The sequence below is a fragment of the Taudactylus pleione genome, unplaced genomic scaffold (assembly GCF_031769625.1).
Source record: "Taudactylus pleione unplaced genomic scaffold, aTauple2 ptg000194l, whole genome shotgun sequence".
Classification (NCBI taxonomy): Eukaryota; Metazoa; Chordata; class Amphibia; order Anura; family Myobatrachidae; genus Taudactylus; species Taudactylus pleione.
In genome coordinates this window covers 132,495-154,568 of record NW_028284596.1, presented here as the reverse complement: position 1 = coordinate 154,568, position 22,074 = coordinate 132,495, and the positions used below count along the sequence as shown (strand labels likewise).

General features: G+C 43.5%; 1 protein-coding gene across 1 annotated transcript in view; it reads left to right on the top strand.

Annotated features, from left to right (window-relative positions):
* Positions 1-22,074, top strand: part of PLEKHG4 (pleckstrin homology and RhoGEF domain containing G4) — a 129,698-nt gene that overhangs the window by 95,273 nt on the left and 12,351 nt on the right. The gene's annotated exons all lie outside the window — the stretch shown is intronic.

Sequence of the window (22,074 nt, the reverse complement as noted above, 5' to 3'; positions counted from 1 at the left end):
CCATCCTTCTGTTAGTGTAACAGTATTACATCTTATTCCTAATGTCCCCTATGTAACGCTCATGTATTATAGGATCTCTGACCCTCGGCCATCCTTCTGTTAGTGTAACAGTATTACATCTTACTCCTAATGTCCCCTATGTACCGCTCATGTATTATAGGATCTCAGACCCTCGACCATCCTTCTGTTAGTGTAACAGTATTACATCTTACTACTAATGTCCCCTATGTAACACTCATGTATTATAGGATCTCTGACCCTCGGCCATCCTGTTAGTGTAACAGTATTACATCTTACTCCTAATGTCCCCTATGTAACAGTATTACATCTTACTCCTAATGTCCCCTATATAACAGTATTACATCTTACTCCTAATGTCCCCTATGTAACACTCATGTATTATAGGATCTCTGACCCTCGGCCATCCTTCTGTTAGTGTAACAGTATTACATCTTACTCCTAATGTCCCCTATGTGACGCTCATGTATTATAGGATCTCTGACCCTCGGCCATCCTTCTGTTAGTGTAACAGTATTACATCTTACTCCTAATGTCCCAGCGACGTATCATCTCCAGGTTCTGTATACAGGTAACACAGTGATTGTTTATTGGGTCCGCAAATCACTAATTTATACAAAATGTTTATTTGTGAAATGTGTGAAACTGTAAAAATTTTTGTACAGTATTGTATCCAGTCCTTTCACCGTGTTATACCATATGGAGCCCGCAACTCCGCGCTCTAATATCACCTGCGTACTACGTTCTTACTCCATTATATGGGAAAGGGCTGAAATCGCTGCATTTTGTATTTTCTTCCATGATTTTCTCAAATTCTGTCTGATCATAGGAGGTTCGGTGTAATTTTGGGCCGTGGAGATGTGATCTTTGAGATTCTGTGATATGATAACACCCCCCCCCCCCCCCCCGCTCTCCCATAGTTTTGCAGTTTGTCTATTGTAAGTGCTTTCTATTAAAGAGGTTTGACATATTTTATTTATACCTTCCCCTATGTACAGTATCTGTGTGAGTGTGTGTATGTGTATATAATACACATATACAGTGCATCTGAAAAGTATTCACAACGCTTCACTTTTCCCACATTTTGTTATGTTATAGCCTTATTCCAAGATGGAATAAATTCATTTTTGTCCTCAAAATTCTACACACAATACCCCATACTGACAACGTGTAAAAAGATTTTTTTGAGATTTTTGCAAGTGTAATTAAAAAAACAAACTAAGAAATCACATGTACATAAGTATTCACAGCCTTGAGATGTTCCTACAGCTTAATTGGAGTCCACCTGTGGTAAATTCAGTTGTTTGGACATGATTTTGAAAGGCATACACCTGTCTATATATGGTTCCACACTTGACAGTGCATGTCAGAGCACAAACCAAGCATGGAGTCCAAGGAATTGTCTGTAGATCTCTGAGACAGGATTGTCTCGAGGCACAAATCTGGGGAAGGGTACAGAAAAATATCTGCTGCTTTTGAAGGTCCCAATACAGTGGCCTCCATCTTCCATAAATGGAAGAAGTTCGGAACCACCAGGACTCTTCCTAGAGTTGGCCGGCCGTCTAAACTGAGCGATCGTGGGAGAAGGGCCCTAGTCAGGGAGGTGACCAAGAACCCGATGGTCACTCTGTCAGAGCTACAGCATTATTCTGTGGAGAGACGAGAACCTTCCAGAAGGACAACCATCTCTGCAGCAATCCACCAATCAGGCCTGTATGGTAGAGTGGCCAGACGGAAGCCACTCCGTAGTAAAAAGCACATGGCAGCCCGGCTGGAGTTTGGCAAAATGCACCTGAAGGACTCTCAGACCATGAGAAACAAAATTCTCTGGTCTGATGAGACAAAGATTGAACTCTTTGGCGTGAATGGCAGGCATTCTGTTTGGAGGAAATCAGGCACCGCTCATCACCAGGCCAATACCATCCCTACAGTGAAGCATGGTGGTGGCAGCATCATGCTGTGGGGATGTTTTTCAGCGGCAGGAACTGGGAGACTAGTCAGGATAGAGGGAAAGATGAATGCAGCAATGTAGAGTGACATCCTGGATGAAAACCTGCTCCAGAGCGCTCTTGACCTCAGACTGGGGCGACGGTTCATCTTTCAGCAGGACAACGACCCTAAGCACACAGCCATGATATCAAAGGATTGGCTTCAGGACAACTCTCTGAATGTCTTAGAGTGGCCCAGCCAGAGCCCAGACTTGAATCCATTTAAACATCTCTGGAGAGATCTGAAAATGTCTGTGCACCGACGCTTCCCATCCAACCTGATGGAGCTGCAAAGAGGAATGGGCGAAACTGCCCATAGGTGTGCCAAGCTTGTGGCATCATATTCAAAAAACTTGAGGCTGTAATTGCTGCCAACGGTGCATCAACAAAGTATGTAGCAAAAGGTCGTGAATACTTATGTACATGTGATTTCTTTCTTTTTTTTTTTTATTAAATTTACAAATATCTAAAAAAAAAACTTTTTACACGTTGTCATTATGGGGTATTGTGTGTAGAATTTTGAGGACAACAATGAAATTATTCCATTTTGGAATAAATCTGTAACATAACAAAATGTGGAAAAAGTGATGCGCTGTGAATACTTTGCGGATGCTCTGTATGTGTTATATATAGTTATATAGTGTTCATATAAATGCCTTGTGGTATCTGGCACCCAGAAGTTAGTAGCAGATACTTTAAGTCCTGTAAGTTGCGAGGTGGGGCCTCCGTGGGAAATATATACGATTGACCTGCGATCGGGATGGCGGCGGGTAGTAGACCAACATAGGCATTCCGATATTAAGTAGCCTAACTCCCCCCCTGGCTGTGCTTAACCCTAACCCCCCTTCCCGCACCCTAACCCCCCACGCCGCAGACTAACCCGCCCCCTCCCCTTCATATCCCCATCCTAACCCGCATACTTACCATCAGATCTTGATCTCTTTGGGATGGCGGTGGCTGCATCGGTGTATTGACATCCGGCATCCTGACGGCATCCCTTCCATGGCTTGGACTTGTTTTTCCAGCACGTCCCACAGATACTCCATCAGACTGAGATCTGAGGAGTTTGGAGGCCAAGTCACCACCTGGATCTCTGTCATGTTCCTCACACCGTTCCTGAGCAATCTCTGCAGTGTGGCAGCCGGGCGCATTATCCCGCTGACAGATGTCACTACTATCAGGGAATACCGTTACCACTTGGTCTGCAACAATGGTTAGGTAGGTGGTACGTGGTAACATCCACAGGAATGCAAGAACCCAAGGTTTTCAGCAGAACATTGCCCAGAGCATCACACTGCCCCCGCCGGCTCCCTTCTTCCTATAGTGCATCCTGGTGCCATCTCTTCCCCAGGTAAATGACGCACCCGGCCGTCCACATGATGTGAGAGAAGACGTGGTCCATCGGACCAGAGCACCTTCTTCCATTGCTGCATGGTCCAGTTCTGACACTCATGTGCCCATCATAGGCGCTTTCAGTGGTGGGCAGGGGTCAGCATGGGCGCTCTGACTGGTCTGTAGCTAGGCAGACAAGCTGCGATGCTCTGTGTGTTCTGGCACCTTAATGCCATAGCCAATAACTTTCAGCAATTTGTGTTACAGCAGCTCCTCTGTGGGATAGGCCCAGACATGCTAGCCTTCTCTCCCCATGTGCATCAGTGTGCCTCGGAGGTCCATGGCCCTAGTGCCTGTTCACCGGTTGTCATTCCTTGGGCCAATTTTGGTAGATACCATCACATACTGGGAACACCCCCATAAGACCTGAAGATACTCTGGCCCTGTCATCTAGCCATCACACTGTGGCCCCTGTCATCTAGCCATCACACTGTGGCCCCTGTCATCTAGCCATCACACTGTGGCCCCTGTCATCTAGCCATCACACTGTGGCCCCTGTCATCTAGCCATCACACTGTGGCCCCTGTCATCTAGCCAACACACTGTGGCTCCTGTCATCTAGCCATCACACTGTGGCCCCTGTCATCTAGCCATCACACTGTGGCCCCTGTCATCTAGCCATCACACTGTGGCCCCTGTCATCTAGCCATCACACTGTGGCCCCTGTCATCTAGCCATCACACTGTGGCCCCTGTCATCTAGCCATCACACTGTGGCCCCTGTCATCTAGCCATCACACTGTGGCCCCTGTCATCTAGCCATCACACTGTGGCCCCTGTCATCTAGCCATCACACTGTGGCCCCTGTCATCTAGCCATCACACTGTGGCCCCTGTCAGAGTGGCTCAGGTCCTTACACTTATCCTATATTCCTGCTTCCAAACATCAACTTCAAGAACTGACTATGCACTTGCTACCTTAAGCCAAGGCCTGGCCTGCATTGAGATGGTGGACTAAATCCGACCATAGATTACAGCAGATCTGTAAGGAAGCCCAGGTGTTAAGTAGTATAATTATATTCAGGTTGTCCCAAAGTGGTACACCCCTATAATAGTCAGTGTTGAGATGTAGCTGCTGTTTGTGCTGAATGACTTTAAGGTGGCAATAATATCATCTGTAATATCATCTGTAATATCATCTGTAATATCATCTGTAGTGGTTAGTGGAACACCGCCATCTAGTGGACAGATTATCAGAGGAAAGGATTTCCTAATGATGGGAGTACCCCTCACTCTTCACCAAGAAAGACATTGTCAAAACAAGTTCTACAGGTTTTAGTGTAATGAACCTTTACGGGGGATTGTCCAGAGCAGGTTTCAGCAGTGGCTGGCGAGACATGCTGGGACCTATAGTTCCACAACAGCTGGGAGAGGGCTACCAGAGGAGAGCTAATATAATGTGGTATTATCCAGACAGTGTAGTCTGTAGGGCAGAATAAAAGCCAGTTACAGATGTACGTGGTTGGGGTTTACTCCTGTATCGGATAAAGTGCAGTTATAATAAATGAATTACTCCAGATGTTGCGGTCGGGGTTTCAGTCTTGTGACTCATTCTCAGATCGCTTTCTTCTTCCCGTGTAACCCTCTCTGGGCCGTATTTAGCTGGTGCCTCATTTAGTGCAACTTTAATCTGCCTGTCTACAAATCTTTCCCCTGTCCCAGTTCGTTAATCGCCTGTGATGATGGCGTCTGAAGTTTTCAGCACCAAAGCCTGAGCCGGAGAGAGCAGGAAAACCACAGCTTGGGCTGGAGTTCCCACTGGGGGGGTTCACCCCTGCCCTCTGCTGGTCACAAGTGTAACTGCAGCCAGTGCAGATCTAACCTCATTGTCTCAGTCTGTGTATCTGGGGATAGGCGAACGTACATAAAGATCAGTTTATAACGGCTGTTGCTTTTCATTTACTATTTCATGAGATATTGTCTGATAGGGCCATAGTGGGCTGGTATCACTTTAATGGTTTCATCCATTCTGGGTACCCTGTGCCTGAAATAGGTATAACGTGTCCCAGTTTTCTGAGGATAGTCACGTTTTGCACAGGGATTACACTTGGAACCAAAGCTGTGTGCGTCCTCCAGAGTAAGGGGCGTCTTTTGCCGTAGTGGTGTCTGCGATTTTATGCTAATGCTAGTGTACAGCCGTGCGTCTGACTGTGCGAGGGCTGGGACGCCCACATTGAGCATCTTTAGACGCTGTGATATCGCACCAAGACGGCAGATCCCTCATCTAAATGTGCACCCAGCAAGTGTCTGTCTGAGCTGTCTGTAGCCTCATCCCCTGATCTGCCACCTTCCTGTACCCCACAGTGGTGACAAACGCACAGATAACTCACCGCAAATAGAAATTTGTTGTAAACACAGAGTTGCTCCCATTGCCGGCGGCCTGAATAGCTTTGTACATTGCAGTATCTCAGGGCTGCTGTATATTACTATCGCCAGGGTCAGACTGATGCAGTCAGTGTGAATATAGACGGTAGAAGCTGTGCACAGTGTAACATACATGTCATTCAGCATATACACCCTTACATCATACGCCCATGTTTTCCTAAATAATAAATATGCTGGACTAAAATAATTATTGTTCAAAGAAAGCATAGTTTATCTGTAAATATCAATCTGGTAAAGGAACGTTTATGTCAGAGGGGGATAAACTTTGTGGGAGACATCACTTGGTGTTTTTTAAACTGTTTCCCGGGTTCCCTAATAGCATGCTGACATGTGGGGTCCCCGAGTAGTGGCATGTTGACATGTGGGGTCCCCGAGTAGTGGCATGCTGACGCGTGGGGTCCCCAAGTAGTGGCATGCTGACGTGTGGCCTCCCCGAGTGGTGGCACGCTGAGGTGTGGGGTCCCCGGGTAGTGGCACGCTGACGTGTGGCCTCCCCGAGTATTGGCACGCTACAAATCCCAGCATGCCCTGTCACAGAACTACTTGTGATGTGTAATCCCTAACAGTTCACCCCAGCCTTGAGCAAGTAGAGCCTGATAAGAAATGCTGAAAGTTGTAGTTCTACCACATTGGGATAGTGATAGACTGGTAGGGCATGCTGGGAGTTTTAGTTCTGCTGTAGGGAAACACTGTCTAGTATGTGTATGTTTCTGTACTATGGAACTTACAATCTAATCAGCGGATGGTGATATTTGGGGGAGCTGTGACCCGCTGCTCATGGTTAGAGAGGTTCCTCAGCTGGTAGCCCAGGAATTTGCCTCCAGCCTTTGTTAGCTGACATCAGACGGGGAGTGCGGAATTATTGCCGACATGTGAAGAGTCCGCTCTCTGTTATTTTGGTTGAACATGAGGAATGTGACAGCCGGATCCACCCTTCATGGAAGAGCAGCTATGGTGTACTATGGTGTATGCAGCCTGGCGTGGCCGGCTCTGTGCTCCGCTCTCCTGACTCCTGGTAATCACACTGCAGCTGTCTGATGACACGGGGACCCCTCTGTGACCAGGTGCTGCCCCCTCCGGCCTGGCTGTCATCAGGAGGCACCGCAGGCAGAGGAGGCCGGGGGCTTTGTGCTGGTAGTGTACAGCGTGCTGGAGGCGTCATTCATCAGCACACCTGGACAGGTGCGTGCAGGAACTGAGACATTGCCACCCCTGGTATACACGTCCATGCCTGAGGGCTGATCGCACATTAACCCTTCATGTCAGAATACTGGGGGGGTAAGAATGTGACTTTCCAGTGCTTGGATGGGGTAGTAATACTCCCATGTGCCTCATATAAATGACGCTGGTCTTGGTGCAGCGTTACAAGTGCTGATGAATACAAGGTAACCGTGTAATGATGTAGTAATAGGCCCCATTCCCTCCCTGCTCTGCGGTTATCGGTGCATTTTGTAATGAGGGAGGTGTGCGGCGCTCGGAGATTGGACCTTGATGCAACGTTTACGCCTTGGCGCATAATCCCATTAGCGGAGGCGTTTCCCAAGAGTGTGGCGCAATCTGCGCCTTGAAGTGTGTTAGGCGGCCATTGCGCTTCATGTCCTGAGGAGATTATTTTCAGCCTATCCCTTCTCTTGGCGCCGGTGATATCACTAATTCCTAGAGAATTGATAGGCTGCGTCCTGACGACCGCTACCTGTAAACCTGTGTGGGTATGGTCTGCTCTTCCCTATTCTATCAAATATAATCTCATTCAGGACCACCATAAACCTGGCCCTGTACAGCGCTACAGTATATGTTCTCGTGGCTAAATGTAATGGCAGCGACCATTAACCCATTGAGCGCCGCTGTAGACTAACTCTACAATTGTTGCTATCATAGAGCCAAGTGTTTCTTCTGCCCTACACCAGGTCTTGTCTGGCGTGAAGCCCCCCTCTTTCTCCCCCAGACACAGACTTCAGTCTGGGCCCATCCCCCCCCCCCCCCCCGCCCCCCTTCCCCAGTCTTTTCAATGGTTTCAGGGGCTGCCCATCTGCTCAGCTAACTCACATTTGCTTGTGAATAGCTGGTGCTGGTAGGGTGCAGGCGTCGGGCGCCAGTCACTCTGTTCTCCTGCTGGTCATGAGAAGACGGCTGCGAGGGAGAGAGCTCGGACTGGGGACACACTAATGGGGTCTGCAGACGTACAGGTACGATTATCCCCCCCACTTTCCTGCATCCTTTATCTGAGGCCTGTGTCTCCTATTGTCTGATGAGACAGGTGCTGGATAATCTCTGCTCTCAGGGACAAAGTTCTAGTGTAGTGAGAGAGGGGACCGGTCACCATGATTAGTGCATCTCAGTGTTGGTGTATTGGGGGCTCCGGACACCAACACTAATTCATACAACTGTACACTACATATTTACTGGATAACGCCCAGTCTGCTGCTCCCCTTCTCTCTAGCAGCTGTCTATTCTCGCAATGTACAATATTATACGTATTATTGCCGTTGCCGGGATTTGGGCGTGTTGAGCTCCTTTGTGGGCGCTCATTTTGAGCCGGGCGTTTGTATGTGTGAAATTTGTATAGAGGATTCAGCGATAATTGGTAAGAACTTGGTAGCGTTACATTTACCAGACAGCCAGCGATCGGCCAGTTCAGTATTATTGCAGCTGGGATTCTCCAGGAGGGGTCTTAGGGGGTTAATGAGAGAAACAGAGGCTGACCGTGAAAGGGGTAATTACACGCCTATTACTGAGCAGAGCCCCTATACGTACCAGTAGCCTTTATAGTCCCCGATACATTCATGTTCTCCGGCTGTTAGTGGCCGTATACAGCCAGATGCCGTTATTACGCTCCTAACAGCCAATGGCTAATCTCTATATAGAGAGTTTGTGGTGAGACTGTCACTGATTGCAGACCTGTATATAAGGATAACATCCCCCTCTGTTATAGGAGGACCTGATCGGTCTCTTGGGAGGTGCTAAATATTGAGGGGCACATGTAGAGCTGGACAGAACTTGCACACAGGTGCAATATGTGTCCCAATAAAAAAGGTGCCTTTGCTGGGCTTGCAGAGCTGGTTGTATACTCAGGAGGCGTCCGGCTCTGCAATGGTAGTGTGTGCACCTGGCGCTACACCTGGGGGGGGACCAGGAGATGTGGTTGTATACTCAGGAGGTGTCCAGCTCTGCAATGGTAGTGTATGCACCTGGCGCTACACCTGGGGGGGGACCAGGAGATGTGGTTGTATACTCAGGAGGTGTCCTGCTCTGCAATGGTAGTGTATGCACCTGGCGCTACACCTGGAGGGGACCAGGAGATGTGGCTGTATACTCAGGAGGTGTCCGGCTCTGCAATGGTAGTGTGTGCACCTGGCGCTACACCTGGAGGGGGACCAGGAGATGTGGCTGTATACTCAGGAGGTGTCCGGCTCTGCAATGGTAGTGTATGCACCTGGCGCTACACCTGGGGGGGGACCAGGAGATGTGGCTGTATACTCATGAGGTGTCCGGCTCTGCAATGGTAGTGTATGCACCTGGCGCTACACCTGGAGGGGACCAGGAGATGTGGCTGTATACTCAGGAGGTGTCCGGCTCTGCAATGGTAGTGTATGCACCTGGCACTACACCTGGAGGGGACCAGGAGATGTGGCTGTATACTCAGGAGGTGTCCGGCTCTGCAATGGTAGTGTGTGCACCTGGCGCTACACCTGGAGGGGGACCAGGAGATGTGGCTGTATACTCAGGAGGTGTCCGGCTCTGCAATGGTAGTGTATGCACCTGGCGCTACACCTGGAGGGGACCAGGAGATGTGGCTGTATACTCAGGTGTCCGGCTCTGCAATGATAGTGTATGCACCTGGCGCTACACCTGGAGGGGACCAGGAGATGTGGCTGTATACTCAGGAGGTGTCCGGCTCTGCAATGGTAGTGTATGCACCTGGCACTACACCTGGAGGGGACCAGGAGATGTGGCTGTATACTCAGGAGGTGTCCGGCTCTGCAATGGTAGTGTATACACCTGGCGCTACACCTGGAGGGGACCAGGAGATGTGGCTGTATACTCAGGAGGTGTCCGGCTCTGTAATGGTAGTGTATGCACCTGGCGCTACACCTGGGGGGGGACCAGGAGATGTGGCTGTATACTCAGGAGGTGTCCGGCTCTGCAATGGTAGTGTATACACCTGGCGCTACACCTGGAGGGGACCAGGAGATGTGGCTGTATACTCAGGAGGTGTCCGGCTCTGTAATGGTAGTGTATGCACCTGGCGCTACACCTGGGGGGGGACCAGGAGATGTGGCTGTATACTCAGGGTACACAGTGCTAGTAGTAAATGCTAATATACAGCACACAATTCATACACAATACAGTATGTGACTGGATAACTAATAGTAAATATAAATGAGAGAATTAAGCTAAAATGGAAGCGGCTGCCGATCGTCGCCATCTTCAGTTTGCGTTGGGTTGAACACTTGTGATCGGCCGCCGTCTGTGCGTTTGTGACCCACCCTTACTGTATTTTGGCTGCACTTACACGCCTCCTCCAACCAATGTCGTCGTCCCCCCCCCCTTCCCCCGGCCTTAGCGCACGCGGTTGAGCATGAGAATGCAACTCTGTCCCCATTGGAGGATGCGGCAGGACCACCAGGGTGCTTGTGCAATTTAAAAACAAACGCAATTTGCGGTGGGGAACAAAAAGACACAAATTGCGTTTCTGTCCAAAGCTATAGGAGCCCCACAAAATCAATTGAGAGACCTATTCATTATTATTCCTTAGAGGTACAAAGGTGAGGGGGGGATACTGACCGCCACACGGGGCAGCTCTCCGTAACTCGCTATGAAGCTTCCTGTGTGTAACGAACTGTCTGGACCTCGTTTAATTGGCTGCTGGATTAATCGGCAGCTTCACATATGTGCCAGTAGCTTCCGGGGCCCGACGGTTATTCCTGTCATTAAGCTGGAAGTTACACGTAGCCGACGGGGGTCTAATGACCGACTGCTGCTGTGTTTTCACGGTCATGGATACATAGATACATGCCAGAGCTGTCAGTCACAGGCGGATCGCTCCACGCTTTGATTCTTACATGAATATGGAGCCGTAAGGCGTATCCGACGCGTTACACGTGCGCTAATCGCAGGGAGGTGCCTGGATGGAATGAAATGCTGGGTCCTAGTAGCTAAATCTAATATTTAGGGTCATCAAGTGCATTATATAAGGAATGGGGAGGATGCAACACTTAATTTTGAAAATGTTCCTTCCATAGATCTCCGTTGTCCCTTTCACACAATCTGTGAAAATTACCCCAAATCTGACCGTGATTCAGCGTAACCTGGATGAGCCATATAATATCAATATACTGGGGTGTGAGGTTATACAGGATGTTATTTTCCTGTCTCCCGGCTCGCTGGAGATATAAAGGACCTCTGATGCCCCTCTCACTCTGAGGCTGGGGGTCTGGGACTTCATCTACTGTTTGTGTCCAGGTTTATTCTCAGTATCTGAAGATGGGGGGGACGCAGCAATCTATATATCTCTCCATAGATCCTGTGGGGCCGTTAATTATACTTCTTGTCTGGTAACTAATTCCTCGAGGCGATGACACACGGCGTCCCTCATCTGCCGGCCACAATCAATGGAAATAACAACTAAAGGCTCCAGTGGGACAAAATAGTGGCTTATTTTTACCAAGCAGTAACTTTAGAAGAAGACGTAACCCTGTTTTACCCCAGGAGGGAGACTGATAAACCAGCCGCGCTATCTCAAATGCAGATCTGCATGGTGCTCAGGGCGAGATGTGGGGGCTGCAGCTGTGACTTCTATTCAAGGGTCCTGACCGACTTTAAGGACACTCTGCCTCATTCATAAGGCTGAAGAAGAGACCTTTGTTGTGTCCCGGTGCCTGAAATAACTGTATTCCCGTCCTCGCTATACCTGCGCTGCATTTACATAGATCAGAGCAAACGTTTACACAGACCAGGAGGCAGCTGACAAATATATAAATATAATATATATATATATATATATATATATATATATATATACTCTATGGGACTTCAGCAGGGACACAGTGGGGAGGGGTCGCTCTTTATTTTCAAAGTGCTATAATATCTGGAAAGTGCCAAAGTTAAACACTTCACGTACAGCGACGCTGTCCCTTTAAATGCCACGCAGTGCATTTTCCCTGGCAGTGCCCGAGATCTCCGCTGCCCTTTCTCGCACCCCTCTTAGCTAATTCCTTTCAGCGGAATTAAAATTCCAGCCACACTGTCCTCAATCTCCCAGATCATTGCTGGCTGAGCTGGAACGCACTACGAGGGGGAGCACGTTAACTCCTTCACACCTGGGCTGGTGCAAAGAGGGGGCGCACCCACAACCACCGTGACAGGGCTCCTCGCCGCCGTCAGGGATGATAAGGTGGCAGGTTAGAGCCTGTAGCTATTCATTGTGCCACCTCTAGAACAGGGCACAAATATTGATCAGCTGCGATGAAAACTAGGCAATCTCCACCGTCCCCTCATTGCAGGTTCAGGCCTGAAACCATTAATAAACCTTTCATGCTGGTAAAGTTATAATGGTGCAGACACTGTAGGGTTTTAAAGACTGAAACGCAGGTTTTTAGAAGTGTGCCCTATTGTCTGCTGGGTCATTGTGGTTTGCTCTCCTGACCCCTCATTGTGCTGGGGGACACCGTGCCTGCAGCGCTTAGTGACGTCGCTGTATAGGGGTAGCGTTATCAATGAATAAGGCTGCCAGATTCTTTCTCCACGTGTAGCCTATAGAAAGGCCCTGGTGCCCCCCCCCCACTATTGCTGAATGGGAAGGAGCGTACATCTGTCCTGTGCTTAGAGCAGATGTGACTAGTATACAGGGTATGTCACAGCACTGACTCTCTGAGATCTGTCTGATGAATGGAACTTTTGTTGTGGACATTGATTGCTGGGGGTCCTGCACCTTTCTGTGGCCCTGTAACCGGCCTGCATGAGAAGCCTCTGCGACGTGCATCGCTGGAAGTATAGCAGTGGGAAGAGATTTCACGCAGCGCATTTCTGAGTGGGCGATTGTTAGCGGGCACAATGTCTGATTTATAGCTGGACAGTGAGGGGTATTCTGCAGGCTGAGCTCATGAGCGGGCACAGGCTGGTAATGGTCTCTGTGCTCAGCGGCTGCTGTCAGAAATGGCGGAGAATAACGTCCTGCACTATTATTAGTCCCGCACACAGGCTCCCTTTTGTCTCATTCATTTCTAATCCTGCATATGCCAAACAATAATATTTTGTGTCCTTGACAAACCTCATGCAGAATTTTCTTTTTCTGAACCAATGATGTCACTAGTTCCTAATGAGGTCATAGGCTGAAAATTGGCTCCACCTACAAAATGGCTCCCTGCACTGTCTGTAGGAAATTAGATATTTAAAACTTGGGGACAAATAAACGGTACGGTTACGTTATTGCGTTATAACCATTTGAAAACCGTTTTCTGCTTGTTTCTTTGTTGGAGGATGTTGTGGACACTTTGCCTGAATAGCAGGGATGTGCTCTGTCTGTAACCGCCTGCTAAGAGCTAGGGATATAATACGGAGCCCTCCAGCTGCTTAGGAACTACACATCCCAGCATGCCCTGCTACAGTTTTAGCATGCACTGATAGCATGCTGGGATATGTAGTTCATCAGCAGCTGGAGGGCCACATACTGAATACTCCTGTAATACACGTTACCCATATTTATCTCCATAATATTACTACCGGTATACAAATCTATCTACAAATGGTCCTGCCTAACAGACCCTCCTGTAACACATATAATCAGGTCCTCCTGTAACATATATAATCAGGGGTAACACATATAATCAGGTCCTCCTGTAACATATATAATCAGGGGTAACATATATAATCAGGTCCTCCTGTAACATATATAATCAGGTCCTCCTGTAACATATATAATCAGGCCCTCCTGTAACATATATAATCAGGGGTAACATATATAATCACGTCCTCCTGTAACATATATAATCAGGGGTAACATATATAATCAGGTCCTCCTGTAACACATATAATCAGGTCCTCCTGTAACATATATAATCAGGGGTAACATATATAATCAGGTCCTCCTGTAACATATATAATCAGGGGTACATATATAATCAGGTCCTCCTGTAACATATATAATCAGGGATAACCCATATAATCAGACCCTCCTGTAACATATATAATCAGGTCCTCCTGTAACATATATAATCAGGGATAACATATATAATCAGGTCCTCCTGTAACATATATAATCAGGGGTAACATATATAATCAGACCCTCCTGTAACATATATAATCAGGGATAACCTATATAATCAGACCCTCCTGTAACATATATAATCAGGGGTAACACATATAATCAGGTCCTCCTGTAACATATATAATCAGGGATAACATATATAATCAGGCCCTCCTGTAACATATATAATCAGGGATAACATATATAATCAGACCCTCCTGTAACATATATAATCAGGGGTAGCACATATATAATCAGGTCCTCCTGTAACATATATAATCAGACCCTCCTGTAACATATATAATCAGGGATAACATATATAATCAGGCCCTCCTGTAACATATATAATCAGGGGTAACATATATAATCAGGTCCTCCTGTAACATATATAATCAGGGGTAACATATATAATCAGGCCCTCCTGTAACATATATAATCAGGGATAACATATATAATCAGGTCCTCCTGTAACATATATAATCAGGAGTAACACATACAATCAGGCCCTCCTGTAACATATATAATCAGGGGTAACACATATAATCAGGCCCTCCTGTAACATATATAATCAGGGGTACATATATAATCAGGGGTAACACGTATAATCAGGCCCTCCTGTAACATATATAATCAGGGATAACATATATAATCAAGTCCTCCTGTAACATATATAATCAGGGGTAACACATATAATCAGACCCTCCTGTAACATATATAATCAGGGATAACATATATAATCAGGTCCTCCTGTAACATATATAATCAGGGATAACATATATAATCAGGCCCTCCTGTAACATATATAATCAGGCCCTCCTGTAACATATATAATCAGGGGTAACACATAATCAGGCCCTCCTGTAACATATATAATCAGGGATAACATATATAATCAGGCCCTCCTGTAACATATATAATCAGGTCCTCCTGTAACATATATAATCAGGGATAACATATATAATCAGACCCTCCTGTAACCTATATAATCAGGGATAACATATATAATCAGGCCCTCCTGTAACCTATATAATCAGGGGTAACACATAATCAGGCCCTCCTGTAACATATATAATCAGGGGTAACACATATATAATCAGGTCTTCCTGTAACATATATAATCAGGGGTACATATATAATCAGGCCCTCCTGTAACATATATAATCAGGGGTACATATATAATCAGGCCCTCCTGTAACACATATAATCAGGGGTAACACATAATCAGGCCCTCCTGTAACATATATAATCAGGGGTACATATATAATCAGGTCCTCCTGTAACATATATAATCAGGGGTACATATATAATCAGGCCCTCCTGTACCATATATAATCAGGGGTAACTCATATAATCAGGCCCTCCTGTAACATATATAATCAGGGATAACATATATAATCAGGTCCTCCTGTAACATGTATAATCAGGGATAACATATATAATCAGGGGTAACATATATAATCAGGGGTACATATATAATCAGGCCCTCCTGTAACATATATAATCAGGGGTAACACATATAATCAGACCCTCCTGTAACATATATAATCAGGGATAACATATATAATCAGGTCCTCCTGTAACCTATATAATCAGGTCCTCCTGTAACATATATAATCAGACCCTCCTGTAACATATATAATCAGGGGTAACATATATAATCAGGTCCTCCTGTAACATATATAATCAGGGGTAACATATATAATCAGGTCCTCCTGTAACATATATAATCAGGGGTAACACATATAATCAGGTCCTCCTGTAACATATATAATCAGGGGTAACATATATAATCAGGTCCTCCTGTAACATATATATTCAGGGATAACATATATAATCAGGTCCTCCTGTAACATATATAATCAGGGGTACATATATAATCAGACCCTCCTGTAACATATATAATCAGGGATAACATATATAATCAGGTCCTCCTGTAACATATATAATCAGGGGTAACATATATAATCAGGGGTAACACATATAATCAGGGGTAACATATATAATCAGGTCCTCCTGTAACATATATAATCAGGGGTACATATATAATCAGACCCTCCTGTAACATATATAATCAGGGATAACATATATAATCAGACCCTCCTGTAACCTATATAATCAGGGATAACACATATAATCAGACCCTCCTGTAACATATATAATCAGGGGTACATATATAATCAGGCCCTCCTGTAACATATATAATCAGGCCCTCCTGTAACCTATATAATCAGGGATAACATATATAATCAAGGGTAACATATATAATCAGGGGTACATATATAATCAGGCCCTCCTGTAACATATATAATCAGGGGTACATATATAATCAGGCCCTGCTGTAACATATATAATCAGGGATAACATATATAATCAGGTCCTCCTGTAACATATATAATCAGGGGTAACACATATAATCAGGTCCTCCTGTAACATATATAATCAGGGGTAACACATATAATCAGACCCTCCTGTAACATATATAATCAGGGGTAACACATAATCAGGCCCTCCTGTAACATATATAATCAGGGATAACATATATAATCAGGCCCTCCTGTAACATATAATCAGGCCCTCCTGTAACATATATAATCAGGGGTAACACATATAATCAGGTCCTCCTGTAACATATATAATCAGGTCCTCCTGTAACATATATAATCAGGGATAACATATATAATCAGGGGTAACATATATAATCAGGGGTACATATATAATCATGCCCTCCTGTAACATATATAATCAGGGATAACATATATAATCAGGTCCTCCTGTAACATATATAATCAGGGATAACATATATAATCAGGTCCTCCTGTAACATATATAATCAGGGGTAACATATATAATCAGGTCCTCCTGTAACATATATAATCAGGGGTAACATATATAATCAGGTCCTCCTGTAACATATATAATCAGGGGTAACACATATAATCAGGCCCTCCTGTAACATATATAATCAGGGATAACATATATAATCAGGTCCTCCTGTAACCTATATAATCAGGGATAACATATATAATCAGGTCCTCCTGTAACATATATAATCAGGGATAACATATATAATCAGGTCCTCCTGTAACATATATAATCAGGGGTAACATATATAATCAGGTCCTCCTGTAACATATATAATCAGGGGTAACACATATAATCAGGTCCTCCTGTAACATATATAATCAGGGATAACATATATAATCAGGTCCTCCTGTAACATATATAATCAGGGATAACATATATAATCAGGTCCTCCTGTAACATATATAATCAGGGGTACATATATAATCAGGGATAACATATATAATCAGGTCCTCCTGTAACATATATAATCAGGGGTAACACATAATCAGGCCCTCCTGTAACATATATAATCAGGGGTAACACATATAATCAGGTCCTCCTGTAACATATATAATCAGGTCCTCCTGTAACATATATAATCAGGGGTAACATATATAATCAGGCCCTCCTGTAACATATATAATCAGGGGTAACACATATAATCAGACCCTCCTGTAACATATATAATCAGGGGTAACATATATAATCAGGGGTAACACATATAATCAGGGGTAACACATATAATCAGGCCCTCCTGTAACATATATAATCAGGCCCTCCTGTAACATATATAATCAGGGGTAACACATATAATCAGGCCCTCCTGTAACATATATAATCAGGGGTAACATATATAATCAGACCTTCATGTAACATATAATCAGGGGTAACCTATATAATCAGGTCCTCCTGTAACATATATAATCAGGGGTAACATATATAATCAGGGGTAACCTATATAATCAGACCCTCCTGTAACATATATAATCAGGTCCTCCTGTAACCTATATAATCAGGGATAACATATATAATCAGGGGTAACCTATATAATCAGACCCTCCTGTAACATATATAATCAGGGATAACATATATAATCAGGTCCTCCTGTAACATATATAATCAGGGATAACATATATAATCAGACCCTCATGTAACCTATATAATCAGGGGTACATATATAATCAGACCCTCCTGTAACATATATAATCAGGGGTAACATATATAATCAGGGGTAACACATATAATCAGACCCTCCTGTAACATATATAATCAGGGGTATATATATAATCAGACCCTCCTGTAACCTATATAATCAGGGATAACATATATATTCAGACCCTCCTGTAACATATATAATCAGGGGTAACATATAATCAGACCCTCCTGTAACATATATAATCAGGGGTAACATATATAATCAGACCCTCATGTAATATATCAATTATCAGGGGTAACATACTGTATATATAATCAGACCCTCCTGTAACATATATAATCAGGGGTAACATACTGTTATATATTTTACAGTATGTTACCTCCTGATTATTTTATATATATATATATATATATATATATATATATATATATATATATAATAATCAGGAGGTAACATACTGTAAAATATATATATATATATATATATAATCAGGAGGTAACATACTGTATATATAATCAGACCATCCTGTAACTTACTGTATATAATCAGGGGTAACATATAATCAGACCTTCATGTAACGTATATAATCAGGGGTAACATATATAATCAGGGGTAACACATATAATCAGGTCCTCCTGTAACATATATAATCAGGGGTAACATATATAATCAGGGATAACATATATAATCAGGTCCTCCTGTAACATATATAATCAGGGATAACATATATAATCAGGTCCTCCTGTAACATATATAATCAGGGATAACATATATAATCAGGTCCTCCTGTAACATATATAATCAGGGATAACATATATAATCAGGTCCTCCTGTAACATATATAATCAGGGATAACATATATAATCAGGTCCTCCTGTAACATATATAATCAGGGATAACATATATAATCAGGTCCTCCTGTAACATATATAATCAGGGATAACATATATAATCAGGTCCTCCTGTAACATATATAATCAGGGATAACATATATAATCAGACCCTCCTGTAACATATATAATCAGGGGTAACATACTGTTATATATATATATATATATATAATAATCAGGAGGTAACATACTGTATATATAACCAGACCATCCTGTAACATACTGTATATAATCAGGGGTAACATATAATCAGACCTTCATGTAACGTATATAATCAGGGGTAACATACTGTAATATATATATATAATAATCAGGAGGTAACATACTGTATATATAATCAGACCATCCTGTAACATACTGTATATAATCAGGGATAACATATATAATCAGGCCCTCCTGTAACATATATAATCAGGGGTAACATATATAATCAGGGGTAACACATATAATCAGGCCCTCCTGTAACATATATAATCAGGGATAACACATATAATCAGACCATCCTGTAACCTATATAATCAGGGGTAACATATATAATCAGACCTTCATGTAACGTATATAATCAGGGGTAACATACTGTACTATATATATATATATATATATATATATATATATATATATATATATATATATATAAAATAATCAGGAGGTAACATACTGTATATATAATCAGACCATCCTGTAACATACTGTATATAATCAGGGATAACATATATAATCAGGCCCTCCTGTAACATATATAATCAGGGGTAACATATATAATCAGGTCCTCCAGTAACATATATAATCAGGGGTAACATATATAATCACGTCCTCCTGTAACATATATAATCAGGGGTAACATATATAATCAGGCCCTCCTGTAACATATATAATCAGGGATAACATATATAATCAGGTCCTCCTGTAACCTATATAATCAGGGGTAACACATATAATCAGGTCCTCCTGTAACTTATATAATCAGGGGTAACATATATAATCAGACCTTCATGTAACGTATATAATCAGGGGTAACATATATAATCAGACCTTCATGTAACGTATATAATCAGGGGTAACATACTGTAATATATATATATATATATATATATATAATAATCAGGAGGTAACATACTGTATATATAATCAGACCATCCTGTAACATACTGTATATAATCAGGGGTAACATATATAATCAGACCTTCATGTAACGTATATAATCAGGGGTAACATATATAATCAGACCATCCTGTAACGTATATAATCAGGGGTAACACATATAATCAGACCCTCCTGTAACATATATAATCAGGGGTAACATATAATCAGACCTTCATGTAACATATATAATCAGGGGTAACATACTGTAATATATATATATATATATATATATATATAATAATCAGGAGGTAACATACTGTATATATAATCAGACCATCCTGTAATATACTGTATATAATCAGGGGTAACATACTGTATATAATCAGGGGTAACATATAATCAGACCTTCATGTAACGTGTATATAATCAGGGGTAACATACTGTATATATAATCAGACCATCCTGTAACATACTGTATATAATCAGGGGTAACATATAATCAGACCTTCATGTAACGTATATAATCAGGGGTAACATATAATCAGACCTTCATGTAACATATATAATCAGGGGTAACATATATAATCAGACCTTCATGTAACGTATATAATCAGGGGTAACATATATAATCAGACCTTCATGTAACGTATATAATCAGGGGTAACATATAATCAGACCTTCATGTAACATATATAATCAGGGGTAACATATAATCAGACCTTCATGTAACGTATATAATCAGGGGTAACATATAATCAGACCTTCATGTAACGTATATAATCAGGGGTAACATATAATCAGACCTTCATGTAACATATATAATCAGACCTTCATGTAACGTATATAATCAGGGGTAAACTATATATCTTTAAATGTTTCCAGGTCTGGTCTGAACTCTAATTATTGGAAATGCCATTTATTGAATTGGAGGAATAATATTGACCTGCCCTCCTCGCTGCCAGCTGTACAAGAAGTCCTAGTATAAGGATGCTGAGAGCAGTACAAAGACAATTTGCTTAAAGAGTGCAATATCTCTAGCTACCCTTTAGGGGATATATACTGTTATCTAAGGACCCTTTCTTGTATAGTATACATGTGGCTGTAGCAGGATGCATTGTACGTATATGGGATGAATCTGTAATCCTGTCACACAGCGCAGATTCAGGACTCCAGGATAAAGGGTTAAATATCCTGTCTGTGCCGTATAATCTGCCACTTACTGATACTGGGTAACTCCTTCACCCTGGCACGGGGTCACCCTCAGCGGATTTCTGGCGCTAGCAGTCCTGAATGTAAGAGGACTATTTGTAAGTCACCGCAGGAGTCCGGGCTCCGGTTTCCCACAGGAAAAGTGCCCGGTATTGTTCTCCCGGAGGCCCCAGTATGAATACTTAGTAGTTGGAGCAACGTTTATCAGATGGTTGGCACCGAGGGGTCTCAGAGTACAGATACTGAACGGGAGATTTCTAATACAGAATCGTATGATCCCTCTGGAAATTAAACTTTATAGCTTGGCAGAAAAGCTCACAATTCAAAGCTTTGTCACAAACCATCTTCTGCACCTGCATATAACCCATGTCTCTGTTTCCTTTCCTTGTTGGATAATTATCTGCTGACTGTGTTAAGGGAGATTAGTTGTGTTCTCCTAAACCTACCTGGCTCCATACGCGCTCATGTTCTATGTATGTACAGCAATAAATGTCTTTACATAACTAATATGAGCGGGCGTTCCTGGATGCTGGGGTTCCAGTTGCTTTAGCAGATTAAGAGTAAGTGAAGATCAAAGCCTGGCGTATTTGCATATAAATGCCCAGCCCTGTAATTGGCACAATAGGCACTCAGTGTTCCTGACAGAGGTCCAGCAGCGCCGATAGCTATGCCTGAGAGTGGCCCTGCCATGATTACTGGCAGCGGAACGGAGCCGCCCTGTGCCAGCTGAGCTGAAACTAGAAAGCTTTCTGTATTCTCAGATGGGTCGGCTCTGGGTCACGCCGTCGTCTTGGCCGCGAGGCCTGGGCATTTTGTACTGTGGGTTCTACACTGTCAGCACTTTCTATCTATTATCTCCTCACAAT